The sequence below is a fragment of the Schistocerca serialis genome, chromosome 8 (genome assembly GCF_023864345.2).
Source record: "Schistocerca serialis cubense isolate TAMUIC-IGC-003099 chromosome 8, iqSchSeri2.2, whole genome shotgun sequence".
In the NCBI taxonomy this organism is placed as follows: Eukaryota; Metazoa; Arthropoda; class Insecta; order Orthoptera; family Acrididae; genus Schistocerca; species Schistocerca serialis.
In genome coordinates this window covers 597998914-598012766 of record NC_064645.1, presented here as the reverse complement: position 1 = coordinate 598012766, position 13853 = coordinate 597998914, and positions in this window count along the sequence as shown.

Sequence of the window (13853 nt, the reverse complement as noted above, 5' to 3'; positions counted from 1 at the left end):
GAACAAAAAAGTACTTTACACCATGGTAAGAAATAAGAGGAACAACAGAAGCGAGTGCCTGAGGATCATGGATAATAATGGAAGAGTTGTGGAGGAAATGCATGAGCTCAAAAAGATTTGGAAGGAGTACTTTGAAGATCTGTTGAATGCCGTCAAGCGGGTAACTAACAGCGATGGAGAACCTAAGGCAGCAGACGATTATAATAGTGGGGAAATTGATGATCTAGCTTGGAATGAAGTGGAAGAAGCCATAAAGAGGATGAAAGGGGGCAAGGCACCAGGTTGGGACGAAGTAACAGTGGATATGATACGAGCAGCAGGAGAAGTAGGAACCCAGTGGCTATACAGAGTGCTGAGGGTGGTGTGGAAGGAGAACAGAATTCCTGAGGATTGGAAGAAAGGAATTATAGTCCCGATCTTCAAGAAAGGGGATAAAAGGAGATGTGAGAACTACAGAGGAATCACCCTGCTATGCCACTGTGGAAAAATCTATGAAAAGATCCTGGAGAAGAGAATAAGAAGCAGTATTGAAAGTAGACTGCAAGAGGAGCAGTATGGTTTCAGACCGGGAAGATCAACAACGGATCTCATATTTGCGGTAAGGCAACTGCAGGAAAGGCACTATGAGTACGGGAAGGACTTAATCATGGCCTTTTTAGATATTGAGAAGGCGTATGACAGTATCTATAGGGACAAGCTCTGGGATGTGCTGAACGCAAAAGGGATAGATGAAGAGATAACACGAAAAGTCAGAAAAATGTATGAGGGAAGTGAGAGTTGTGTGAAAGTGGGGAGGGAACGTACTGCATGGTTCAAGCTGGAAAATGGGCTGCGACAGGGAAGTGCACTTTCGCCTTTATTGTTTATTATTGTTATGGATGAAATCCTACAGCAAGTATCAGATGCAACTGGAGATCATAAAATGAAAGCAGTGCTTTTTGCCGATGACCTGATGTTATGGGGAAATTGCGAGAAGGAGGTGCAAGAGCAGTTAGATGTATGGGAGGCAACAGCAGCACAATATGGAATGCATTTCTCTGCAAAGAAAAGTGAAATAATTGTCACAACAAGGAAGAAGAATAGGCCAAATGTGGATATAACTTGTGGAGGGGTAAAACTACAAGTGGTAGAGAACTTCAAGTACCTGGGAAGCATGATTGAAAGTAAGGGGGGAAACGCAATGGAAATAAATGAAAGGTGCAGAAAAGCAGGGCAGTTCTTCAAATGCATTAGGGGGCTTATTTGGAGCAAGAAGGTGCCACAGAAATCCAAGGGAATTATATACCGAACCTACTTTGTCCCCATATTGGCATACGGAAGTGAGACATGGGTAATGCACAAAAGCGACAAAAGTAGAATACAAGCTAGTGAAATGAAGTTCCAGAGGAGCAGGTTGAGTGTAACAAGACGAGACAGATTGCGAAATGTGTATGTGAGGGGAAGACTAAAGGAGGAACCAGTACAGGACAGGATAGAAAAATCAAGACTGCAGTGGTATGGACACATGAAGAGAATGGATGAGGGAAGAATTCCAAAGAGGATGTTTGATCTGCAACTGGAGGGGAAGAGGCCCAGGGGAAGACCAAGAAATAGATGGGTGAAGGGAGTGAAGGAATGTGTGACGAGAAGAGGAGAGAACTGGACGAAGGTGGAAGAGGGGGAATGGTGGAAAGACAGAACACGATGGAGAGGCTTGTGTTCCCGACAGACCCAGCCAGTGGCTGGAAACTGTCCAAGATGATGATGATGATGATGATGACAATACAAAAAACTTAAGAAAGATCCTACAGCCAGCGTACTACGGAAAACAAATAATCTGATAAAATCGGCCACTTCTATTGAAAAAGAAGAAAAAAGAGCTTTATTGAAGACTGAAGCTATGTGTTCTAGACTTTATGGCTTACCCAAGGTACATAAGAGGGACCTTCCTCTGAGACCGATTGTTAGTGCTATCAATTCTCCTACGTATGAAATAGCAAGATATCTAGCAACTCGTTTACAACCATATATTGGAAAAACTGATTCATATATAAAGGACTCACGTCATTTTATAGAAAAAATTGAAGGTTTAATTCTGACTCCTGAAGATATTTTAGTAAGTTTTGATATAGTATCTTTATTTACTATGATTCCAGTTAACGAAGTTATGGATTTTATAACGGATATTTTTCCATCTGACTGCTCTTTTCAGACATTGTCTTACTTCCAGTCAGTTCCAGTGGAATAATGAATTTTATGAGCAACTTAATGGCGTAGCAATGGGTAACCCATTGTGTTCCGCAGTAGCTAATTTCTACATGGAGAAATTCGAACAGTCAGCCTTGGAAAAAGCAGATAAGAAACCATCTCGCTGGTATCGGTATGTAGACGATACATTTGTGGTCTGGCCACATGGTAGAGAAGCCTTAGATGAATTTTTTGATTACCTTAATAATATAAATCCAAGAATCCAGTTTACTATGGAGAGAGAAAATGATAACAAAATACCGTTTTTGGATGTTTTAGTTATGAGACAAACAGATGGAAGATTGAAACAACAGATTTTTAGAAAAATAACGCACACAGACAGATACTTACATAAAAACTCTAACCACCATCCACAACAAAAGAGAGGTGTGATTAAAAGTCTCATTGACAGAGCCAGACAGATTTGCACGCCAGAGTATCTAGATGTCGAATTAAAACATCTGAAGCACGCTTTTGAGAAAAATGGCTACTCAAAGAAAGAAGTAAGCAGAATTCTGCACCCAAACAACAAAAAGCCTAAGGACAAGCCCGAAAAACGATGGAAGAATACAGTCTCTCTCCCTTTTATAAAGAAAGTAACGGATCAGATTGGAAAGATTTTAAGTAAACATGATATTAGACCTGTTTTTAGACCAACGAAGAAAATTTGTCATGTTCTCCGGTCTGTAAAAGATAAACGTGCTCCTCTATCAGCCAGTGGCGTATATAAAATTCCGTGTACATGTGGTAAAGTTTATATAGGAACAACAAAAAGAAGCGTAAATACACGGTTAAAAGAACACAGAAGTCTTTGCCGCTTAGGAAAAACAGATAAATCGGCTGTAGCAGAACACGCTTTTCAGTCAGGAAATCATCAAGTGAAGTTTTCCGAAATAAAAATTTTATCTACGACGACGAACTATTACCCACGGCTTTGTAGAGAAGCAATTGAAATATATAAACATAGGGATAATTTTAATCGAAAAGAAGAGACCATGAAACTTAGTGATATTTGGACAGTAGCACTACAGAATTGCTAGACAGTTTTATCCGTGACGAGACTACGATCGATAGTTAAGTTTTATCTCTGACAAAGATTATCTCTGCATATCACGTGCAACTCTGGTCACGCCCACTTTCTACGATATATAAGTCGCTCTCAGACGTCCGACCCGTCAGTCGGCAAGACTCACCTGAGGAAAAACACCCCTCTGAAGATGTCCAGCGCAGCTCTGGACGAAACGTTAGGAGCTGAAGAGTTTCATGGGCCATGACCTTACATCCCGGGAGGTTTACCAGAAGATATGTCATCCGGTCGTGAAAGCCTTCATACTATGAATAGGCAATCTTGCCTAAAAAAGCTTGTAACTCCTTCAGCGAAGCGGGCCAAGGAATGTCGACGTTACCTTGGACCAAACTCCCTCGTGGTTGGACGCCGTGCTGAGAGATGGTGTAGCCCACATAATTAATGGATGGTTGGAAGAAGTTTGACTTATGCAGGTTGCAACGCAAGCCTACGGATCTGAATTTGAGAAAGAGGGTGCGAAGGTTGTGCAAGTGTTCCTTCGTGCTGCGGCCTTTGACAATTATGTCGTCCAGGTAATTAATACAATGAGGGATTGTCGACGTGACGTGCTCAAGATAACGCTGGAATATCGCCGGGGCACTGGATATTCCGAAGGCCAACTGCTGGTATTGGTAAAGGCCAAACGGGGTGTTGACGACCGCCAGCCGTTTGGAGTCCTCATCAAGTGGTATCTGATGATAAGCCTCCGAAAGATCGATTTTCGAAAAATATTGGCCTCCCGCCATGGCGGAGAACAATTCATCAGTACGAGGCAAAGGATAGGTGTCCACCACCAATTGGGAATTAATCGTGGCCTTGAAATCGCCACAAAGACGTAATTTTCCCGAGGGTTTCCTGACAATAACGAGGCGCAAAGCCCACTCACTAGAAGAAATGGGAAGAACGACCCCTAGGGCTGTCAGCCGGTCTAGCTCTTCTTTTACCTGATGGCGGAGAGCCAAGGGGATCTGCCTTGCACGTAGAAAATACGGGCGAGCTGACGCCTTCAATGTTAAGTGAGCTTCAAAGTCTGAAACATGCCCCAGGCCCTCCTCAAAGATATCTGGAAAGTCTGAGATCAAAGATTCCAATGATTGATAGGGAACGTCTTCAGAGACCAACTGTATGGTGTCAGCGATAGAAAAACCGAAAGCTTGAAAGGCATCCAGGCCAAAAAGGTTTGTGGAGCTCGCATCACTGACAACAATAAAAGTAATAGGCCAAGTGACTGAATTGACCCAGTAGGGGAATGAACTGTTTACCATAACCGCGTAGACGCCGATAAACTGGCGCCAACGGGGGCGATCCAAGGTCGGAATAAGTTTGTGCATTCAACAAAGAAACTGCCGCGCCCGTATCGACTTGCAGTTGTAATCGGCATGACCGAACTGACACCTTGATAAAGAGTTTGTGTGCCGATGCGTCGGGAGCCTGGCCCGATGAAACTTCCTGAATGTCAACGTCCATGTCCTCTGTACCTGCTTCCTTCAATCCTTTTGAGGCTGAGCGGCAAACTTTAGCAACGTGTCCTTTTTTATTACATTTGCGACAAACGGCCCAACGCTGGGGGCACTCTGACCGATCATGATGTATATAGCACGACGCACAGGATGGTAACAGGGGCCGGTGGTCGGAACTCTACACGCCGTGCGGGAGCGGCCGTAACAGCCGGATTGTACTGCTCGCACGTCGTCCAGCCCAGACGCAGTGGACGCGGCCGCGCCGCCCTGAACCGCCGCGATGTCGCACCACACTTCCAACTGTTGACCTGCGGCATGAGAGACTTCATACGATTGAGCAATGGACAGGACTTCTTCAAGGGAAGGGTCTTCTAACTGCAGGGCCCGTTGCCGGACCTCCCTATCAGGGACCGAACGAACAATGACGTCGCGCACCATAACGTGGGCATACGACTCTCGCGACTGCTCCGTGACAAAATGACACTTGCGACTAAGACCGTGCAGAGTAGCGGCCCACGCCCAGTAAGACTGATGGAGCTGTTTCTTGCATTGATAGAACTCGACCCTAGCCGCCAAAACATGCGTGCGGCGGCGATAATATGAAGACAGCAATGAACACAATGCGTCAAAAGACAAGGACGAGGGTTCCTGCAACTGCGCTAGCTGCCGCAAAACTGGATACAGTGAGGGAGATATCCAAGACAAGAAAAGAGCACGACATACCTCAACATCGGCAACATGAAACGCCTGGAAATGCTGCAGAAGACAATGTTCATATGCGTCCCAATCCTCCGCCGTCTCGTCATACGGGGGAAAGGGAGGAAGGAACGGCGCTGGAGCAGACTGCATGGAGAGCAACGCCGGAAGCACTTGTTTCATGGTGGCCATGAGCTCCGTCTGCTGTTCAACCAAAACCCGCACTAAATCCTCCATGCCATGGATAAGCTGCGAAACCGGAACAACGACGCAACACACGAAAGAACGACCCTACTCGTCGCCAATTGTGTAGTAACACTGTTCACGTTTTACGTCGCACTTCACTTAGCGTAGACCGGGACTGTGTCCTAGGCACGCCCGATGTGAACTGACTGTTGTTGTTGTTGTTCCGCTGGCAGAGGTCGCGTCCGAATTCTCCCATGCCCTCTGGTGGACGAGACTACTTGCGGCAACTACCGTCCGTGACGCGCCGTGCCGACGTGCGCCTCCCGAGATCTTTCTGGTGGCTACTGCAACCAGTCAAATCAGGGAGTCCATTCTGCCCCACCTTGTATAATACATCATAGAGCCCTCTACAGAAAACTGTGCCGAGTTCTTGGAAAAAGAGCACAGGTCACACTAGTGTAAGAGAAGCATAGTAGAAGTAATCCACAAAACTACCATCCAGTATCCTTGACACGAGTTTGTTGTAGAATCTTAGAACATAATGAGGTATCTCAAGCAGAATGACCTCAATACTAACCAGCATGGATTCCGAGAATATCGATCATATGACACTCAACTTGCACTTTTATCATGTGACATACTGAAAGCTTTGGATCAAGCAAGTCAGGCAGATGCAGTATTTCTTGATTTCCAAAATGCATGTGATTCAATTCCACACTCCCACTTATTGCCCAAAGTACCATCACGTGGGGTATCAAGTGAAATTTGTGACTGGATTGAGGACTTTTTGGTAGGGGAGAGGCAGCATGTTATATTGGATGGAGGGTCGTCATATGCAGGAGTAACTTCGAGTGTGCCCCAAGGAAGTGCATTGGGACTCCTGCTGTTCATGTTGTATATTAATGACCTTGCATACAATATTAAGAGTAACCTCACACTTTTTGCAGATGATGCAATATCTATAACAAAGTACTATCTGAAAGAAGCTGCATAAATATTCACTCATAAATATTGTCAGATTTTGATAAGATTTCAAAGTGGTCCAAAGACTGTTCCGAAATGTAAAATCGTACACTTCACAAAACAAAAAAATGTAGTAAACTATCACTATAATATCAGTGGGTCACTGTTGGAATCAGCCAACTCTCACAAATACATGAATGTAATACTTTATAGCGATATGAAATGGAATGATCACATAGGTTCACATGTGGGTAAAGAAGTTTGCAGACTTTGGTTTATCGGTAAAATACTAGGGAAGTGAAGTGCAATCAGTCTACAAAAGAGATCACTCATGCGACCGGTTCTTGAATATTCATCAAGTGTGCAGACCCATGCCAAAGAGGACTACTGGGGGATAATGAACATATACAGACAAGGACAGTGCGAATGGTCACAGGTTTGTTTGATCCATGGGAGAGCGACCCAGAGACACCAAAGGACACCGCTCACATAGGGATCATGAGGATACAATTAGAATAGTTGCGGCATGCACAAACGCATTGAAATAATCATTTTCCCCGCACTCCATATGTGAATGGAACAGGAAGAAACCCTAATTACTGGTACAGTGGGATGTACCTTCTTCCATGCACCTCATGATGGTTTGCAGAGTATAGATGTAAATGCAAATGCCTACATCAAAAGCCATGAGCAATGCAGGGATGGGGTCATTATCTGAACAGCCTTTGCTGCAATGGTACAACACGAACAGTCGCCATTTCACACCAGGACTGGTAAAGTCGTACACTATAACTACTGCTTTATACCCCAAACTTCTCGCTACCAAGGGGAGGTAAAACAGGGAGGAGGTGTCAAGGTGCTGTGTGGGGACAATCACGAAACTAAGCCAAATGCTCAGTTGACAAGTGTGTGTGATATCTGTGTGTCCATTCTTTGTGCTAGTTCTCTTTCTACATCTACATCTACACTCTCTGCAAACCACCATGATGCGCATGGCAGAGGATACGTCCCACTGTACCAGTTGTTAGGGTTTCTTCCTGTTCCATTCATGTATGAAATGTGGGAAGAAGGATTGATTGAATGGCTCTGTGCACGCAGTAATTATTCTAATCTTACTCTCACGATCCCTATGTGAGCGTAGGTGGGGGTTGTAGTACATCCCCAGAGTAATTATTTACATCTGGTTCTTGAAACTTTGTTAATGGACTTTTTCGGTATAGTTTACATCTATCATCAAATGTCTTCCCATTCAGTTCCTTGAGTATCTATGTGACACTCTCCCACTGATTAAACAAACCTGTGCCCACTCATGCTGCCTTTTTCTGTATACATGCAATATCCCCTGTTAGTCCTATCCTGGTATAGGTTGCACACGTTTGAGCAATGTTCTAGAACTGGTCGCACGAGTGTTTCCATTCACATATCGGTTGTATCTGAATTGTTGCAGGAGAGCAAAATAAACTGTTTTTGTTCACCTTTATCAGTTATGAAGTTTTTTTTATTCAAATAGGGTACTCATAGGAGAATCATATAAATAATATAAAATTAGTTCAAGGGTATTTCTGATGAGAAAAACGTCAACGACAAACACTATTATGCAGACCCTACTGTGGGCTAGTCCATTCACGACTATCGTATGATCTAGTCTTGGGACATACCGCAAATGTGCCCATACCAAGATTACTAAGGTTACATATACGAACCATTGACTTTAATGTATTGATAAAACCAATGAATAGATACAGTTGTGATTGTTATTTTAATCCTCGAGATTTTTTTTTATAACATAAGTGAGTGCGCGGCATACTTAGTATGCGTGTGTAGGCTAGCTGTCTTTATGTTACCAAGTTAAATGTGTATGAGCAAAATCAGAGTTTAATCTTAGCTTAATTTAACAAGAATAAAATAAACTTACATTAAATGAGATGAATCACTGTTCAATTACACAACAATAAAATAAATGCCGCATACTCTTGTTACCCTACAGCAACATCCAACTCAAAGCATTAAACAGTGCGGTTGCATCATCAGATCCCTGCCAACAGCTTATCTGATTACTAATTATCTCATAGATAGCTGCTTCATTGAGGGCTTGTGCTGTGTAGTGTTTAGGGATATTTGTAAACATCCCTACACACCATTGGAAAGCCATCGACAAGAGATGCTCAGGAGTAAATTGAATAAGGGTAAATGTAGTGGGATAGGGAAACACTGTATTTTCCTTTCTTGCATGCAGTGAATGTGGAGCAGTGGTCGAGCCGGCGAGAAGGGGACCAGTAAAAATAGTATTACAACCAATGGTCGTCCAGAAGTCATTTGCACCATGGTGCAGCAAGTGCCTGAATCCGAGAGCCATGGAGTAAATGACACACCAACAAAAGCATAATGAAAAATTGAATAATGGTAGTTGGTTTTCTGGTTTTTCTCTCAGGTTCTACAGGATACATGTACAGACATTTGTATGCACCCAAGAGAGTGGTATTACCGTAGCAATTGTTAGTTGTGTTGTGAGAAGTAACAGTGAAAATGTTGGGCAAAATATACCTGTTTTTGTGACAAGTGTGGCTATTTACTTACTAGCACAATAGAGAGAATTTGCGGAAGCATTCCAGGAATCGTCACTGCAGCTGGATCAACAGGGAGGTGGCACGGAAGCATCTGGGCCACCAAAAAACTACTCTAAAGAGAGGATAAAGGTAATACTACTTTCATTGGCAGTGTATTGGGGTCAGCAAAATATTGCCCTGTTATATTGGCCATGGAGCAACTTCCCATTAGTGATGGTATAAGACCCACCACAAATCTTACAAAATAAACAACAGCAGGAGAAGAAGGAAAAATACACCCCATATGGCAACCCTGGTGAATGCGATCAGAGAATGCACCAGCAAGTAAGTGCAGAAAATTGATTGAGTCATAATTATGACTCCAAAGAATTGAGGGCAGAGAAGTTGTCCCTGACAATTAGGGATCAACAACAGTGCCTTATAACGCTCGTAGCAAGAAACAAAATAATTAAGAGCTTTTGAATGAATTGTCTAAGAAAGAATAGTGAACACGTTGTTGTTGTTGTGGTCTTCAGTCCTGAGACTGGTTTGATGCAGCTCTCAATGCTACTCTATCCTGTGCAAGCTTCTTCATCTCTCAATACCTACTACGACCTACATCCTTCTGAATCTGCTTAGTGTATTCATCTCTTGGTCTCCCACTACGATTTTTACCCTCCATGCTGCCCTCCAATGCTAAATTGGTGATCCCTTGATGCCTCAGAACATGTCCTACCAACCAATCCCTTCTTCTAGTCAAGTTGTGCCACAAATTCCTATTCTCCCCAATTCTATTCAATACCTCCTTATTAGTTATGTGATCCACCCATCTAATCTTCAGCACTCTTCTGCAGCAGCACATTTCGAAAGCTTCTATTCTCTTCTTGTCCAAACTATTTATCGTCCATGTTTCACTTCCATATATGACTACACTCCACACAAATACTTTTAGGAACGACTTCCTGACGCTTAAATCTATACTCAATTTCAACAATTTCTCTTCTTCAGAAACACTTTCCTTGCCATTGCCAGTCTACATTTTATATCCTCTCTACTTTGGCCATCATCAGTTATTTTGCTCCCCAAATAGCAAAACTGCTTTACTACTTTAAGTATCTCATTTCCTAATGTTATTCCCTCAGCGCCACCCGACTTAATTCGACTACATTCCATTAACCTTGTTTTGCTTTTGTTGATGTTCATCTTATATCATCCTTTCAAGACACTGTCCATTCTGTTCATTGCTCTTCCAAGTCCTTTGATGTCTCTCACAGAATTACAATATCATTGGCGAGCTTCAGAGTTTTTATTTCTTTTCCATGGATTTTAATACCTACTCTGAATTTTTCTTTTGTTTATTTTACTGCTTGCTCAATATACAGACTGAATAATTTCGGGGAGAGGCTACAACCCTGTCTCACTCCCTTCCCAACCACTGCTTCCCTTTCATGCCCATTGACTATTATAACTGCGATCAGGTTTCTGTACAAATTGTAAATAGCCTTTCGCTCCCTGTATTGTACCCCTGCCACCTTCAGAATTTGAAAGAGAGTATTCCCGTCAACATTGTCAAAAGCTTTCTCTAAGTCTACATAATGAATGGAAAAGCAGAAAGTACACCCATGTTACAAGCAATGAGTGCACCGATTAGTCTGGAAGTTAACAAAATTGTTTCGACTAAATAACGTATATGGCAGACGTCGATCCGGTGGGAGTTATCAACGCAGGGTGGCGAGCAGTTACGCGAATACAGGGTACACTGTTGTCCAATCAGTAGCAGCGCACAGCATGAGGGCTTCAGCTTCAACGCCGGCTTCAGCTTCAGCTGTTCTACAACCAGCGTGCAGTCCATAGTTCCGCAGAAGGGTGAGCCGTGAACATTTCAAAAGTAGAAACATTTCTGTGAGTATAGGGATTAATGTTAATATTGTCAATTGGTGATAAATAGTGCATGCCCATCACAAGAAAGATGGCAATGCAAAATGAGGGGTTAAGATCAGTACTAGAAGGTATAATTAAAGAACAAGCAGAGAAGGATAAGGAAGGATGGAAAGCAGAGCAAGCAGAATTAACTAAGTCCATTAAGAAACAAACTACTGAATCAATAGATGACCTACTAAGTCATAAAATAAGAGAGGTTAAAGCTAACTTAGAATCTAACATTAACGCACAAATTAATAATCAAAACATTAAAATAATGGAAATAAACTCTAAAGTAAATGAATTATGAGAATCAGTGCCAGCAGTGGTACAACAAGTAGTTGAACAAATGTTAACAGATGATTTACAAGAAAATATACATTGAATAACAATTCAATAGTGAACTGGCTCTGCAGATAAAGTGAATTCCCGATTCCAAGCGGTACGAGCTAGTATTTCAGACACAAATAAGCATATCATGTCCATACAAATAAATGCTGTAATAGGGACACCTGATGCTATAAAACATTTGGAAAAACGTTTACAGATATTTGTAGAACAAGAAGTAAAAGACAAAACAGAAATACATAATGACAAAATCACTTCTGGAGAAGTACAATTAACAGAATACTTGATAGAATATAGGAAGCATAGTCGATAATAAAAAGAAGTTAGAAAATGGCAAACCTGAACCTATAACAGGAATAACTAAAGAGGATTTATATATAGGAAATGGGTTTAATGTAGCAAAGCAATTTCTAAAGTAAAAACCAGATGGTGAAATACACAGAATTTATTTTTTAAGAGTGTTTGCCAGATCTTTACCTAAACAGTGGGATGACTTAAAGAAAATAGATTTCACATTTGGATATTTACTGGGAGATGCTGCAGAATAGGGAAATGCTCATACAGAAGAATTTGTGTCTTGGAAAGATTTTGAGGAAAGCTTTAAGAGGAAGTACTGGTTATCAAGTACTCAGGCAAAATTAATCTTAAAGTTATTAAACCCTACTCCATACAATAATTCATAGGGGACATACAAAAGTACATAGAATGGCATTTGACAAAATTGAAGTACTTAAAAGATCCAATATGTAGTGTTTCAGGATATTTGTAAACATCCCAACACACCACTGGAAAGCCACCAACGTGAGATGCTCGTGAGTAAATTGAATAAGGATAAATGTAGTGGGAAAGGAACACAGTGAATGTGGAGCAGTGGTCGAGCCGACAAGAAGGGGACCAGTAAAAATAGTATTACAACCACTGGTCGTCCAGGAGTCATTTGTGCCACAGTGCAGCAAGTGCCTGAATCCAAGAGCCACGGAGTAAACGACACACCAACAAGGGTGTAATGAAAAATTGAATAGTGGTAGTTTTTTTCTGGTTTCTCTCTCAGGTCTTACAGTATACATATACAAACATTTGTATGCACTCAAGAGAGTGGTATTACCGTGGCAATTGTTAGTTGTGTTGTGAAAAGTAACAGTGAAAATGTTGGGCAAAATATACCCGTTTGTGAGAAGTGTTACTATCTATTTAGTAGTGCAATAGAGAGAACTTGTGGAAGCATTCCAGGACTCTGTCACCGCAGCTGGATTGACAGGAGGTGGCACGGAAGGATCTGGACCACCAAAAAACTATTCTGAAGAGAGGATAAAGGTATTACTACATTCATCTGGTGGTGTATTGGGGTCGGAAAAATATTGCCTTGTTATATTGGCCAGGGACACAACTTCTCGCTAGTACTGGTGTAAGATCCACCACAAATCTTACGAAATAAACAGCAGGAAAAGAAGGAAAAATACACCCCAGCAGCTAGCTCAGAATCCGAGTAAATTTCTGGCAGGGATCATCAATTATTTATCATCAAGCTTGTTCTCTATTTTATATTACTGATGCTCATTTGGACAAATGGAATCACAACTTATTACTGTGTTAGCAGATGCAATAATCAAGGAATAGGTATGGGCTCACAATTGTAAAACAACAATGGAATGGTACAAAACAATGTTGGTTGGTTGGATTGTGGGATTGAAGGGACCCGACTACAAGGGCCATTGGTCCCTTTTTCCACGAACTAGGAACACCCACACAGAATAAGAACAAAAAATGGAGATGACAAGAGATGATACAGGACAAAAATACACAGACAGAGACCAGAAAAAAGGAATTAAAATCACACCGAGTGCGACAGTGGTTGGCTGAGCATAGGAACAAAAAAGGAATAGCCAACCTCCAAGAAACACACTAAAAACCCCAGCCTGAAATCGTAGGCCAAAGGCCAGACTCAACACAAAAAAAGGACAAACACTTAGATCAAGCGATAAAAACCCAATGCACGAATAAAACTCAAAACTAAATCTGTCATCGCGTCATCTGATAAAAGTGCAGGAAGCATATCAGGCAGCGAAATCGTCTGCCTGAGTAGAGTTAAAAGCAGGCAGTCCAACAAGATGTGGACCACTGTCAAAGCTGACCCGCAGCGACATAAAGGTGGGTCCTTGCGGCACAATAAATAGCTATGTGTTATCCAGGTGTGGCGCAGCCAGCAGAGGACAACAGAGTCCTTGAAAGAGACCCGCAAGGAGGAGCGCCACGCACTGGTAGCCTCCTTGATGGCCCGAAGTTTGTTGGGTGAAGGAAGGGTGCACCATTCTTCACCCCAGGTATGAAGTACCTCCTGCCACAAAACTGACATGAGGTCACTCTCCAAAAGGCCAATCTCCAAGGCTGGTGCACCAACAGGCTGTTTGGCCAGCATGTCAACACGTTCATTTCCCAGGATGC